This window comes from Panthera leo, chromosome D1, assembly GCF_018350215.1.
Source record: "Panthera leo isolate Ple1 chromosome D1, P.leo_Ple1_pat1.1, whole genome shotgun sequence".
NCBI lineage: Eukaryota > Metazoa > Chordata > Mammalia > Carnivora > Felidae > Panthera > Panthera leo.
Genome location: NC_056688.1, coordinates 61,476,102 through 61,490,149, shown reverse-complemented (window position 1 = coordinate 61,490,149; position 14,048 = coordinate 61,476,102). Strand labels below are relative to the sequence as shown.

Below are 14,048 nucleotides of genomic sequence, written 5' to 3'. Positions count from 1 at the left end.
TTCTCCCTGGGTCACTCCCAATGTCATTTTCTCCTGGGACGACACAGGGTATCCAGTCCACTGACACTTTTATTTCTAATTCCTTCTTGTCTTCATTTGCCTTGACAACCTAGATGGTTTTATTTTCAGTTCTTTGGAGGCTCTTATATCACTATCCTATATGTTTTGTTTGTTTGTTTGCTTGGGTTTATTTAATTTAATTTAATTAATCTATGTTTTTAATGTTTATCTATTTTGGGGAGACAGAGAGAGATAGAGCATGAGCAGGGGAGGGGCAGAGAGAGAAACACAGAATCCAAAGCAGGCTCCAGGCTCTGAGCTGTCAGCACAGAGTCTGACTTGGGGCTTGAACTCATGAACTGTGAGATCATGACCTGAACTAAAGTCAGAAGCCTAACTGACTGAGCCACATAGGTGTCCCTGTTTGGATTTATTTTAAATTGATCCTAGACATTTCATTCTTTTATACTCTTCTGAGAAAACTTAACAAAACAAAGCAGAATTACCCCTTATGTAGATCTGAACATTTTCCAGGACTTGTGCCAATATATATATAAGTTAACTTACACAGTTTTGACCATCATTCTTTACTAACATTCACGAAAACTGTTTCAACTACGTCCACCATCCCCATTTTACAGATGAGGAAGCTCCAGTGTTAAAGACACAGAACTTGTAAGAAGTAGCTTTGGGCTCATACCTATGCTCATGCTTCAGGGCCCATGCTCTTAATCACTACTTCTAGCAACTTGAAACAGTTTCCAATCTGATCTGATTATTGATCACTCTAAGGTCCTTCCTCCTACTCTCATATTTGTTTTTTAAACTCAAGACACACGTGTATAACTGCTTAGGAGACATTTTTACCTGACTGCTTATAGACACAGAAAGCCCTCAACTGAATGATTCTCTTCATTCTTTCTCCAAATCCAGTATGTAAAACAGTGCTTAGTGCAAAAGAGTCAAATAACAAATAACTGTTGATTACTAAATAAAGCCGCTCTCTTCTGTGATCCCTATTTTAATATCTCCACCCAGATAAAATCAGAAATGCAGATGCCATCTTTAACAATTCTCTCTCCTTAATCTACTGCCTTCAGTCACCAACCTCTCCTCTTTCTTTAAAAAAAATTCTTTTAATGTTTATTTATTTTTGAGAGAGAGAGAGAGAGAGAGAGAGAGAGAGACAGAGTATGAGCAGGGGAGCGGCAGAGAGAGAGGGAGACAGAATCTGAAGCAGGCTCCAGGCTTTGAGCTGTTAGCACAAAACCCAATGCAGAACTCAAATTCACAAACCATGAGATCATGACCTGAGCCAAAGTCAGGCGCTTACCCTACTGAGCCACTCTGGCACCCCACCAACATTTCCTCTTTCTAAGCCATACAATCCTTCTCCCTTCTACTTCTATGCAGCCCTACTGACAATACCTCATCACATCCACACCAACACTGTTTCTCTCCTGGATTATTGTAGTTGTATCCTACACTCTCCTCACTCACTCTTTCTCCTTTTCAATGTGTCCTTCATACTTTAACCAAAGTACAATTACAAGAGAGATTATCTGATCTTGACCCCTGCCCCTTTATTTCACACTCATTGCTCTCAGGGTGAAGTCACAACTCCTTACATGATTTGTAAGACCCTACATGATTAGAACCTGATGCAATGTAGGTGCAGAGCCCCATGTGGGGCTCAATCCCATGAACCGCATGATTATGACCTGAGCCAAAATCAGGAGTCAGATGCTGAAGTGACTGAGTCACCCAGGTGCCCATGAATTCATCATATTTCTTTACTACCTTAGGCTTGTGCACTTTTTTTCTCTCTCTTTGGCACTAAACTCTATCCTTGCAACTACTATGTTTTATCCTTGCAACTACTATGTTTCTTACCATCCTCATTGTTTGGTTCTCAGCTGAAATCACATTTCCTCTGGGAAGTTTTCCCTGATCCAAGAGATATTCTCTATGTGCTCCCTTTAGCATGCTATCATCTATGCAGTAGTGATGAAAATTTGCAGTAAATATTTTCTTTCTGGCACCCACTATAATGTTACACTCTGTTCATTGTTAAGCTGACATAAAAAGGCTACTGGTCTAAAAATAAGGTAATTTTTTAAGACAAAGTTGGCTGGCCCCATAAACATGGATATTAAGAAATTCACTCATGTTCTTCTGAATCAGAACTTATTTCCCCAAAGACATAGAAAAGACAAAAATGCAACTGGAATTCATAAGCTCTACGATCAACAATGGTACCTATGACCCCTGAGAGAAACTGGGGTACTTATGGCAGTTGAGGTGGACAGTAAGAAGGACATGCATGGATTTCTTAAACCCTGAAGCTGAGGATCTGGGGGGGAGGGGGCTATGTAGCCAAGTCCTGATACTCCACCTTTGCTCGTATCTGAGTTTCCCGTCTTCCTCCCACATCATTTGGGAGCATGAATGACCTGGGGACGTTGATTAAGTGGCACAGGTTAAGCAAATAAGATCAAAGTAGCTGTGCCACTCTCAGAGAGGAGAGAGGGAAGAGAGATCAAGGGGTCTCCTAGTGGCTTTAAGCTAACTCTGGGGAAGTGATTTCTATATTTATAAGCATTCTGATGGGGCCTCCTGAGGAAGCGATGTGAGGAATCATCTAAACCTGGTCTTCAAATAGGGCAGGAGCAGGTCCCCATTACAGCAATAAGATGAGTGGGTGAGTGCCAGGAACAGAAATATGGAATGACTCCTCTCCTTTCTGATGTTATATGCAGTCTAGAAAAACACTTAAGAATGTTTTCCAGAGGCTTTCATAGAGGGAAAATCCTAGCTGAGGTAGGAAACATCTACTTCGTAGATTCCTTCCTTTTTTTTTTTTCAATAAGTGTATTAAAAGAACTATGGTAGATTTGGCTTTTCTAGTCTGGAACCCTCAGGTTCACATCACCATAGCCATGAATGCCCTAAATTAAATGTGACATTGTATTGTGCTCTTACCCATTTTTCTGGGTACAATTTTATAGTTTTTGATTAGATCCTAATAGCACGTGCGTGTGTGTGTGTGTGTGTGTGTGTGTGTTCACACTGTGGGAACTGCTGTCTTAGAAATGGCAGGTAAGACTCACTAGGGAGAATAAAAAACCTGAGAAACTGGCCTTGTGCCTATTGGGGCCTATTCCTCATCCCATTCAGGAGGAAGGTCGTAGATGGGAAGAGCGGACCAAGGGGAGGAGGAATAACACTGTCCTCTCTGTTTACCTGTGCCTTTGGACTTTGTGATGTATTCTCCCTTCATTATTTCCTTTTGAGGTCCACATATCTTTCCTCTCCATTGTTTTATCCTGCACCTGAGCCCTCTCTGCTTCTTTCCCTCCCCTATATCCACTTAGAATCAAGTTATGCTCTCAGACTGAGCACTTTGGGCTGTTTCTATGGGTGTGTGTGTGTGTGTGTGTGTGTGTGTGTTGTTACAAGTCTAGGAATCCTATTTACCTAGAAAAACATCATAACCTGAAAATCAGGTTGGTAGATTATCTATATCTTTTCATCATTATGGACCCTGTTGAAACATTAATTGGCAATACTTTGCATAACACCGCACAGAGATCAAGTCCAGTTATACACTCTGCTGGTGTGTATTGTTAGATTCTTCAGGACAGGGACTGTACTTATTTAATGATTTTCTCAGCATTCAACATAGGTACAGTCAATGATCATGTGGTGTGTGATTACTAATTCTGTGCACATTCAAAACACTCATCTTTCCACTCGTCCCAGATGATGCTAAGGAATGGTGCTTCTACTGGCTGTCTATACCTTCATATGTATGGTGCCCTTTGAGTGACAATTCATTAGATATGGATAAGACAGGTCCTCCAGAACCTTAGGAAGTCACTAAAGAAAATACATGTTCTGAGTTGGGAACTGCTGCTCAATTTCAAGACCACAGCTTTCCTATCTCTATCCAGTTCTTCTGCATCTGATGTAATTTTCTCAACATTTGTCAATAAATAAACCCATATGCAGCCAAGCCATGATTTTGGAAATTTTGCTACATAATGTAGGCTTGGGAAGGTGCATGCAGTATGGTGCCAGCCCTGAGGAAACTGTCTATAGTGGCTTCAGTTTGATGACTATATCTTGTGCTTCTAGAACCCTCCCCCCAACCTGCTCCTGGATAAGTATCAGAGTCCTCTTTTCATCCTGGGCAGATTTTCTCTTTATTCCAAAGGCTCAGGAACAAGTCCTGCTTTTTAAGTTCTTAGAGCTATCACAGATTTCTTTATATCTTGTTATTTTTCTGATCCAAGCCTAGCTATTGAGAGAAATACAGTCTCCTTGTTTCTCAAAAATTTTTCTGATCATAAAAATAGTAAGAACTTATGTCCTTGTTGGTCTTGGATATTTCATTATCCATCTTTGAGAAGACCTAATTAATTTTCAAGGAGAAGCTTGCAGTCTGGAAATACAGTTTAATCATTCTGAATTCCTTTCCTTAAATAAATTCAGGACTTTATGGGTTTTTGTTTTTGTTTTTGTTGTTTTTTTTTCCCTGTAGAACAGGTATCTCTAATTTACTACCTCTTTTGCAACTACTTTTCTCTGCCTCTTATATATTGGTTTCTCATCCCTGTTTTCAAACCTCAGCAAACTTTCAGGAGTAGAACATTGGTACAATAATAGTAATATAAACCTCTGTATGACTTTATGTGCTTTAATTTTAGGGAACACCTAGGGTTGGTGATTTCTATCTCAATGAGTACCAAGCCGACACAAATGTAACTTCAGAGCATTTTTTTATACAAGAGTTATGTTCTTTGTGAATAGTCCTGATTCTGATTTATTTTTGATACTAAGGACATTTTATGAGGAAGTATTCCACTTCTGAATTTTTGGTAAAGGAAGACTGCAGGATAAAACGTAATAGGTGCTTTATCTGGGGCTGTGTCCACCAAGAAAGTGGATGTAGTAGAAATGACTGACACCTTTAGGCTGTAGGAACATTGTAATGTGACCGGTCCCATGAGCAACAGCTCATCAGATATTAAGTGTCAACGAAACAGGAGCTAAGAAGTAAGAGGAGACATAGAGAAAGAATATGAACATTCACTTATGTCAAAATATTTTGGAAAAACAAGAGAACCAGTGAATTAAGGAGCTATGAAAAAAAATGTATGAGGGTATTTGGAAGGAACAAAGAAACCAGCCAGGTAGAAGAATCCAAAAGCACATGTCTCCAAATATGGAATAAATATGAAATGTTGAGAGCAGTGATTCTCAGATATTACAGTGCACCTGAATCACTTAGGGATGGTGATCAAATGCAAATTTTGGTTCAGTGGGTTGGAGGTACAGTCAGTCTAAGGCCACATGTCTAACAAGTCCCTGTGCTTGTTAGTTGTGGCTGGTCTGTGGACCAAGCTTCTGGTAGTCAACCTCCAAAAAGGGATATCTGTTCAAGCAAGAAAGCAATCAGAAGTGATGGTGGTGACTGTGTGTGAAGGAAATGTGTGAACGTTCAATTCCAAAAACAAACAAAGCCAAGCTTTTCTGGAAAAAAAAAAGTATGTATTTATCATGACTTTGGAAGATAAATGCAAAATCAAAGTTAAATGTGTCCAGAAACTTAGCAAACATAGCAAGAAAGCCACTAAGTAAGATTTTTGGCCACTTGTACTTACTTACCTTTTTGTTGTTGTTATACACTGTTACTGGAGGAAAATATTAAGCATACACACAATAGTAGGACCTGATATTGTAAGAAAAATGAATGAAAATGTTTCTTTTAATTTGATAAAATTTTAACTATTAACCTAATTTTTTTTTCTAATTAGAGACAGACTAACATTCCTTATCTAACTATAACCTGCAAACCTCCACTATTCATGTGGAGGAAAAGGAAAATACCTGTGGAGTTACATTTATCACACCGATTAATTACCTCCAAGTATGAAGATTGTGACTGAGGCTTCTGTAATAAAATACCACTAAAATGTCCAGGTTCCTAGTTTAAAGGTTTCTAGAAAGTTGCTCTCCATCTGTGGACATACTATGTGGCCCAATATTAGTGCTGGCCCCTTTTGCTGACTGGCTCCCCAGGTCTGGAAGCTGCTCATCACTGGATCTCCATCCCCTTCTTTGCTGTCTACATCTCTGTGCTTCTTGGCAATGACACCCTCCTCTGCCTCATCGAGGATGACCACAGACTCTAGGAACCCATGTATTATTTCCTTGCCATGCTGGCAGGCACAGATCTGATGGTGACATTGATCACGATGCCAACTGTGATGGGTGTCTTGTGGATGAATCACCAGAAGATGAGCCACGGAGCCTGCTTTCTGCAGGCCTACTTCATTCACTCCCTTTCCATCATGGAATCAGGTATCTTACTTGCCATGGCCTATGGCCATTTTATTGCCCTCCACAATCCCTTGAAATACACTTCCATTCTCACCAATACTCGTGTTGTAACTTTAGGGATGGGAGCTTTTATGAGGGGTTTCATATCCATCATCCCTGTAATCCTGCAGCTTTTTCTCATTTCCATATTGCCACTCTCATGTTCTCTCCCATGCTTTCTGTCTTCATCAAGAAGTCATGAAACTGGCCTGTGCTGACATAACTTCCAATAGACTTTACTCTGTAATTTTGGTTCTTTTAACAATCTTCCTAGATTCTCTGATCACCCTTTTTTCCTATATCCTAATTCTTAAGACTGTAATGGGCATAGCCTCTGGTTAAGAGAGAACCAAGGCCCTCAATACTTGTATCTCCCACATTGGCTGTGTTCTCATCTTCTATGTCACTGTGGTTGGTCCATCATTCATCCACAGGTTTGGGAAGAATGTGCCACTAGTGGTCCACGTAATAATGAGCTATTTCTACTTCCTCTTCCCTCCTTTAATGAATTCTGTCATCTATAGCATCAAGACCAAGCAAATTTAATATGGTTTTCTCTGTCTTCTATCCAAACATAGATTTGGAAGTTAAACTCTGAGGTGGGTGATTGCCCAGAGCAGATGGTAGGGATCTGACGTTTCTCTGAACAGAAAGCTGTGGAATTCCACTAAGTCTTAAAAGCCTCCATTTCTTTAAAGATTCAATGCCATTTATGAAGCTTATCAGCCCTTGAATTTATAGATTTGCCACTTGTTAAGTTTAGGAGTTGATTTGTTTCCTTGTCATTCTGTGTTCTTCTCTTTAAGTTCTAAGTAGAGGATAGAAAAAGTTTTAATCTGTCTGGAAAATTAAGTACAGTTCTGATATTGTGGTTTTTGTACATGAAATTAATTTTCATGTTAAAAAGCATCAACAATTTGTGGTAGCCATTTGCATGGCTTACTTTGGACTTCTCTGATCATTTCTTTTGTCATTTTCCTATTAGGGAGTTCATAATTTTGTAATTTATTTGTGGGAACTAATTATAAATGAACCTAGTGAGCCATTTATATTGCAAATATATCCCAGTTTCTATTTGTCTTTTTATGTATAGAATTTAAAATTTTATATACACAAATAACTTCATTTTTATTCACTTTATTGAGATTTCGGGGCCATATGATAAAGACCTCCTTGATTCCAGGTTTTTAAATATGTTTTCTCATTTTTTGCATAGGTTTTTTTTTTGTATATTATGTTTTATAATAGGTTAATATTTGGAGAAAATTAAGAAGTTTAAATCAGTCCTCATTGATTCTGTTTTCAAGGTGGTAACAGTAATATTCAGTCATTTGTTTGGCTGATATTTTAAGGCATGAGACAGGAATGATGCTAAACAAAAATGGTTTAACTGCAAGGAAATCAATACAGAACATTGCCTGATCTAGATCCAACCCACTGGGGGGGGTCAAAAGTCAAAGAAACCTAAATTTAAGATTATCTCTGTGACTAGTGAGAACATGTAAAGGAAGAATTATTTTGAGAGTGTGTGTCCCAAAAAGGATCACATCCAGACTGAGCTAAAGGAAAGGTTCCCTGAGGAGTGTGTCTTCAACTGAGACTTGAGGGTGGGTTAGAAATTAGCTTGTGAAAATAGACAGGAAATAGTATGTGAGGAGGCTGTCATTGGAATGGATCATGGAACCTTCTGGGAATGTAGCTGACTCGAAGAGAGCAATAGCTCTAGTGAGAGGGCAGAGAGAGAAAAGGTCAAATCAGTAGCATCCTGTTGGCAATGGCTAGGATTTGGGTGTCTACTCAGAGAGTTACAAGAAGCTACTGAATATATCTAAGTGAGAGTGTGACATGATTTCAGTGATGTTTGCAACTTATATACTCAGGTATGATGTAGATTTCAGTAAGGCAAGAGGCGCACAAGAAAATAAAAAAGATACTGTGACAATTTCAGAGAGGGAGAGATACCAGCAGTTAAAATTATTAAAGTGAAGATAAATTTAGTGGATAAATATAAGATATATTTAGGATCTAAAATTAGTAGAATTTTAGAAAAACGTATGAAAGAAAAGTTTGGGAAGAAACAAATATAAAATCTGTGAGTGTCATTAACTCCCAAAATGATTGCTGATTCTGCATAAAATCCATCTTTGAAAAATATTGTGGGAATTTGAGGATGAGTAGAAATCCAAATAATGAAGTTTGACCTATTAAAACAACCAAAGGAAATATTCTATGTTGTAGCACTGAGCTTTTAAGAGAGGACAGTAGGAGACACACACAGAGAGAGAGGGAGACACAGAATCTGAGCTGTCAGCACAGAGCCCCACAAGGGGCTCAAACCCATAAACTGTGAGATCATGACCTGAGCCGAAGTCGGACGCTCAACCGACTGAGCCCCAAATTGTTTTGGTGCCCCAAAACAATTTTTAATATGTGTATCTTTTTGCTTAATTGCAAATTATCACACTAAAAGGTAGGCCTGTATGAGCATTTGCTGAAAGGTAAGAAGATACAGGACAATAAAAACAAACCGAAGCAGTTGACACATAGAAGAAGCTCATAGAACACATGGGTCTTTGCATTCTCACCCAGGGAGAAAAAAAATGATAGCTCAGCATTTCTACCCAGTGATGTTCACTGGAGTGTGCCCAAGAAGAAAAATACGAGCCATTTCCAAATCAATAGCCCAGACAAAATAATCAAGATGAGATAATACATAAGTTACGATAGGAAACAGTGGGTTAGAGATGGAGAATCAGATGCAGATACAAACATGAAAATCAAGAATTGATACCTCTGGGAGCCAACAGCAAGGATACATTAGAAAATGAAAAGTGTGTTTGTTTGGTTTTGTTTTTACAAGGGCTTAAATAAGTTACCATAGGGTTGGGGCATAGTTTCTCATATTTCTGGCCACAGATTTCTTTAGGGGACCACTGGAACTGAAAATGTTGACACTTAAATGCACCTGGAGATTAGCTCCTCGAGTTAGATTTTAAGAACAAGTGCAAAAAATCATTTTTTTCTAACTTTATTTTTTAATTTTTTATCATTTCATTATTTTTTTCCTTTTTTTAAGTTTATTTTGAGAGAGGCAGAGCACGAGCAAGGGAGGAGCAGAGAGAAAGAGAGAGAGAGAGAGAGGTTGAATCCCAAGCAGTCAGCACAGGGCTCGATGTGGGGCTCGATCCCACAAACCATGAGACCGTGAGACTATGACCTGAGCCGAAATCAAGCGTTGGAAGCTCAACTGAATGGACCACGCAGGTGCCCTATTATTTTTTTCATCATGATAAGTGTACTCTTTAATCCCCATCCCCTATTACCCTCATCTTCCCACCCACCTCCCCTCTGGTAACCATCACTTTGTTGCCTATAGTTAAGAGCCCGTTTCTTCATTTCTCTCTTTTTTTTCCCTTTGCTTATTTGTTTAGTTTCTTAAATTCCATATATGAATGAGATGATAGGGTATTTGTCTTTATCCTACTGGCTTATTGCACTTAGCCTTATACTCTGTAGATCCATCCGTGTTGTTGCAAATGGAAAGATTTTATTCTTTTTTAATGGCTGAATAATATTCCACTTTGTATATATAAACCAGTTTGAGCATCTGACTTTGGCTCCGGTCATAGTCTCATGGTTCCTGAGTTCAAGCCTTGCATCAGGCTGTCTGCTGTCAGTGCAGAACCTGCTTCAGATTCTCTGTCTCTTCAGATGCCCCTGTCTCTGCCCCTCCCCCTGTTCACTTTCTCTCTCTCTCTCTCTCTCTCTCTCTCTCTCTCTCTCTCTCTCCCTCTCTTTCAAAAATAAATAAACGTTAAAAAAACTTTTTAAAAAAAGGCTAAAAGTTTAACCATTATCATTCTTTTTGATATCGTCATTTTACTTATGCCAATTTATCTTTAAGAATAAAGAAAACGGGGCATCTGGGTGGCTCAGTCAGTTAAGCGTTCAACTTCAGCTTGGATCATGATCTCACAGTTCAAGAGTTTGAGCACCGTGTCGGGCTCTGTGCTGATAGCTCGGAGCCTGGAGCCTGCTTCGGATTCTGTGTCTCCCTCTCTCTCTTCCCCTCCCCTGCTCAACCTCTGTCTCTCTGTCTCTGTCTCTCTTTCAAAAATAAACAAACAAAAAGAATAGAGAAAACTTATTAAAAAAATGGTACGCTATGGTAGATAGCGTGGCCTTTGATAAAACAGCAGCTTTACTCGTGTCTCCTTCTTTGACAATGTTTGTGACCTTGAGCCGATCACTGAATCTCTGAGCCATGGTTACGTCATTTAGCCATTAGGAATAACAAAATGCACCTCCTAAGAGTTTTTCTCCAAGGATTTCAGAAAGTATATCATGCTATTGGCATGCACATGTATATGTATTTTAATTTTATCATATATAATAAATATAAGACAGTTTTATTACTATTAACATTATTGACATTAACAAAAATGAATAACAATATTTGGACAATTATTACTCAAAATTTAGAAAGAAGAATAATCAGAAAGTGGGAGATTATCAAATATGATTCTGTTATGTGATGCAGTATGTAGCTAATAAGGAGATTATTACAAAGAATGTGAAATACCTTTGAAAATGATGACACTTCTTCCAGCTTTCTCCTTTGATTATTCCCAATATAGCATTCCCCTGAAAAAATTGAGACCTCCAGAACATTATCTTTTCTTTTCCCATACCTTCTGTTTTCATTTACTTCATACCTTAGCTTGAGTCTATGGTCTGGCTCTTCAGAGACTCTCTTGTCAATATTGTATACTCTTTTGCCTCATTTTCAATCCATGCAAGGCTCTTCACCCTTCTGGGAAGGGAAAAAAAATAAAACTACCTTTTATCAGGGTCTTAATATTTGCCATGATTTGTGCTAAACATCAATGTAAAGTACCTCATTTAATATTCTTAGGTGTATTTATTAAATTTTCACAACAATTCTTTTCACAGGCCTATCATCCTCATTCTACAGTGAGGAAGCTAAGGTCCTGAGTAGGGACATATGTAACTGCCTAGGAGACATCTCTGCCTCACTGCTTACAGACACAGAATGCCCTAAACTGGATGGATTCCTTTTATCCCTTTTCCAAATCTAGTGTGTAAAACATTGTTTAGCACAAAAGAATCAATCAAAAAACAACTGTTGAATAATGAACAGAATCATTCTATTTCTGTGATCCCTGTTAGTAAATGAAATCACCCTTTATCAGCTAAAATCAGAAATGCAGAGGTCATTATTCACTATTCTTTCTCCTTAATCTACCACATACAGTATAACACATACAACTGATCACTAAGTTCTAGTCTTTTTTTTTTTTTAACGTTTATTTATTTTTGAGAGAGAGATAGAGCATGAGCAGGGGAGGGGCAGAGGGAGAGGGAGAGGGAGGCACAGATTGTGAAGCAGGCTCCAGGCTCTGAACTGTCAGCACCAAGCCTGATGTGGGGCTCAAACCCATGAACCGCAAGATCATGACCAGAGCAAAAGTTGGACCGTCAACTGAGTCATCCAGGTGCCCCTCTATTCCTTCTAAGTCACAGAATCTCCCTCTCATCCACTTTTATCCAACTCTACTGATAACACCCCATAACATCCACACCAACACATTTATCACATGGATTACTGTAGCTTGATTCTCCTTACTTGTTCTACCTCTTTTCTAATGTGCTCCTCATACCTTTAACCAGATTACCTGATTATAAGTGTGGCCCTATCACTTATTTCATACTCATGTCATTTGGGTAAAGTTGAAACTCCTTACATGAATTGTAAGACCCTATGTGATCAGAACCTGCTACCACAGGTTCATTTTGTGTTAAGCTTTCTTTCATGAATTGTTCCAGAGATGCTATACTTCTTAGTATAAATTTAATATAATTTTTTTGCTTAAATTCATCATATTTTTTCTTAGCCCATGACTAGTGCTCATGTTTTTCTTTGATTGGTTTGGTTTTTGTTTCTTTCTCTGCATGGAATTAGTGTTCTATCTTATAAAAATACTATATTCGTTACTCTTCTATTATTCAATTCTCAGCTTAAATACCACTTCTAAGAACTTTCCCCAGATCCTTAAGATAACCTTCTATGTGCTCTCCCTAGCACAGTTACATTGATACGGTAATGATAGTGTTTTGTAAATTTGTGGCACATACTTTCTTTCTTGTCCCCCCTAGATTTTTAAGTTCTGTTAATGAAAAGAACATGTTCGTCACCTTAGTCCCATCACAAAATGAGCAATGGTAAGTGAAGTAATTTTAAAATAAAATATAAAACATCTTTCATTCACCTTGCTGTTCCCAAATCTGTTGAGGTTCCTGTGAATTAGAACTGATTTCTCCAAAGAGACAAAAAAAAAAAAGAGAAAAATGCAATTGGAATTCACAAATTCTAGGAGTAACAAAGGCACTTATGACTCCTTTGACCTTTGAGATAGACAATAGGAGGACATGCATAAATGCTGGTGTTTGGGATGTTGGGGTCATATAACCAAGCCCTGGCATCCCCACAAGGGCAGTATTTAAGTTTCCAGTTTTCCTAACACACCCTTGGGGAAATGCATGAAAAGCCTGGCTGGGGACAAGTAGAATGGCCCAGCTACTATCAAAAAAAAAAAAAAAAAAAAAAAAGAAGAAGAAAGGAACAAGGAAAAAAATCAAAGAATCTCCCAAGGGGCTGAAAAGGTGAAACTCTGGGGAGGTGATTTCTACAAACAGAAAGTCTTTAACCTGGCCTCTTCAAAGGTTTTCTGAGAAGGTAGGTCTGGAATAAGTCCTCAAATAAGACAGAAAGAAGCAACCATTCCAGCAATTAGAGTGTGTAGTGTGTGAGTGCCAGGAACAGAAATATGGAATGAATTCTTGCCCTTCTGATGTTAGATGCGGTCCAGAGAAGATAGAAAGAATTTGCAGGGGCCTGCATCAAGGACATATCCCACCTGGGGTGAGCAACAGAATAGCAGAGACTCCCTTTGGACAAATGTATCACAGCAGGTTTGAAGTTTTTAATGGGGGACCCATGGATGGGCTGCAGGAAACTGAATGTGTTTAGACAAAGTGTGACATTGTCTGCTCTTGGCCATTTTTTTCCAACAAGGGGCTTCTGACTTTTGTAAGAATTCCATAGAATGCTGAATTTCAATTTCAAAACAGAACAAAGTTTTCTAATAACAAAAAAAGACTCCATCATAATTGCAAATATAAAATTAAATCAAGTTTAAATATATCAAGTATATCAATGTATTTACAATAAAACCAAGAGGCAGTGTAACTAAGCAATGTGATTATCCATGTGTATACATTTACCTTCTGCTTCTTCTTCCTTTTTTTTAACCTTTATTGCGTCAAACATTTTCTAGCATATGCATATGGTGTGGCCTAATGTGTTAAACATTTTTTAATTGAGAAAATGTTAAGCATTAACCTACTATTATATATAAGTTAAGAAAAAAGTAGATTCTTCTCCTTTAGTATAGCCTAGAAATCTCTAGTGCTCTGCTAAGAGAAAATCATTGTAAAAACATATATATACAAATTAATTATCCTAAATGTAAAGATTGTGATTGAGGCTGCTGTAATATATTCCCATGGGGAGGTAGTGAAAACTAAAAAATCTGGAATTCTGGGTTCATAGCTTCCATAAATTTGCTAACTGTGGACATACT

The 14,048-nt window shown here is 38.3% G+C and overlaps 1 pseudogene; it reads left to right on the top strand.

The window, feature by feature from the left end:
• The first annotated feature begins 6,036 nt into the window (after positions 1–6,036).
• On the top strand, positions 6,037–6,930 carry LOC122200745 (annotated as a pseudogene).
• The last annotated feature ends 7,118 nt before the right edge of the window (positions 6,931–14,048 follow it).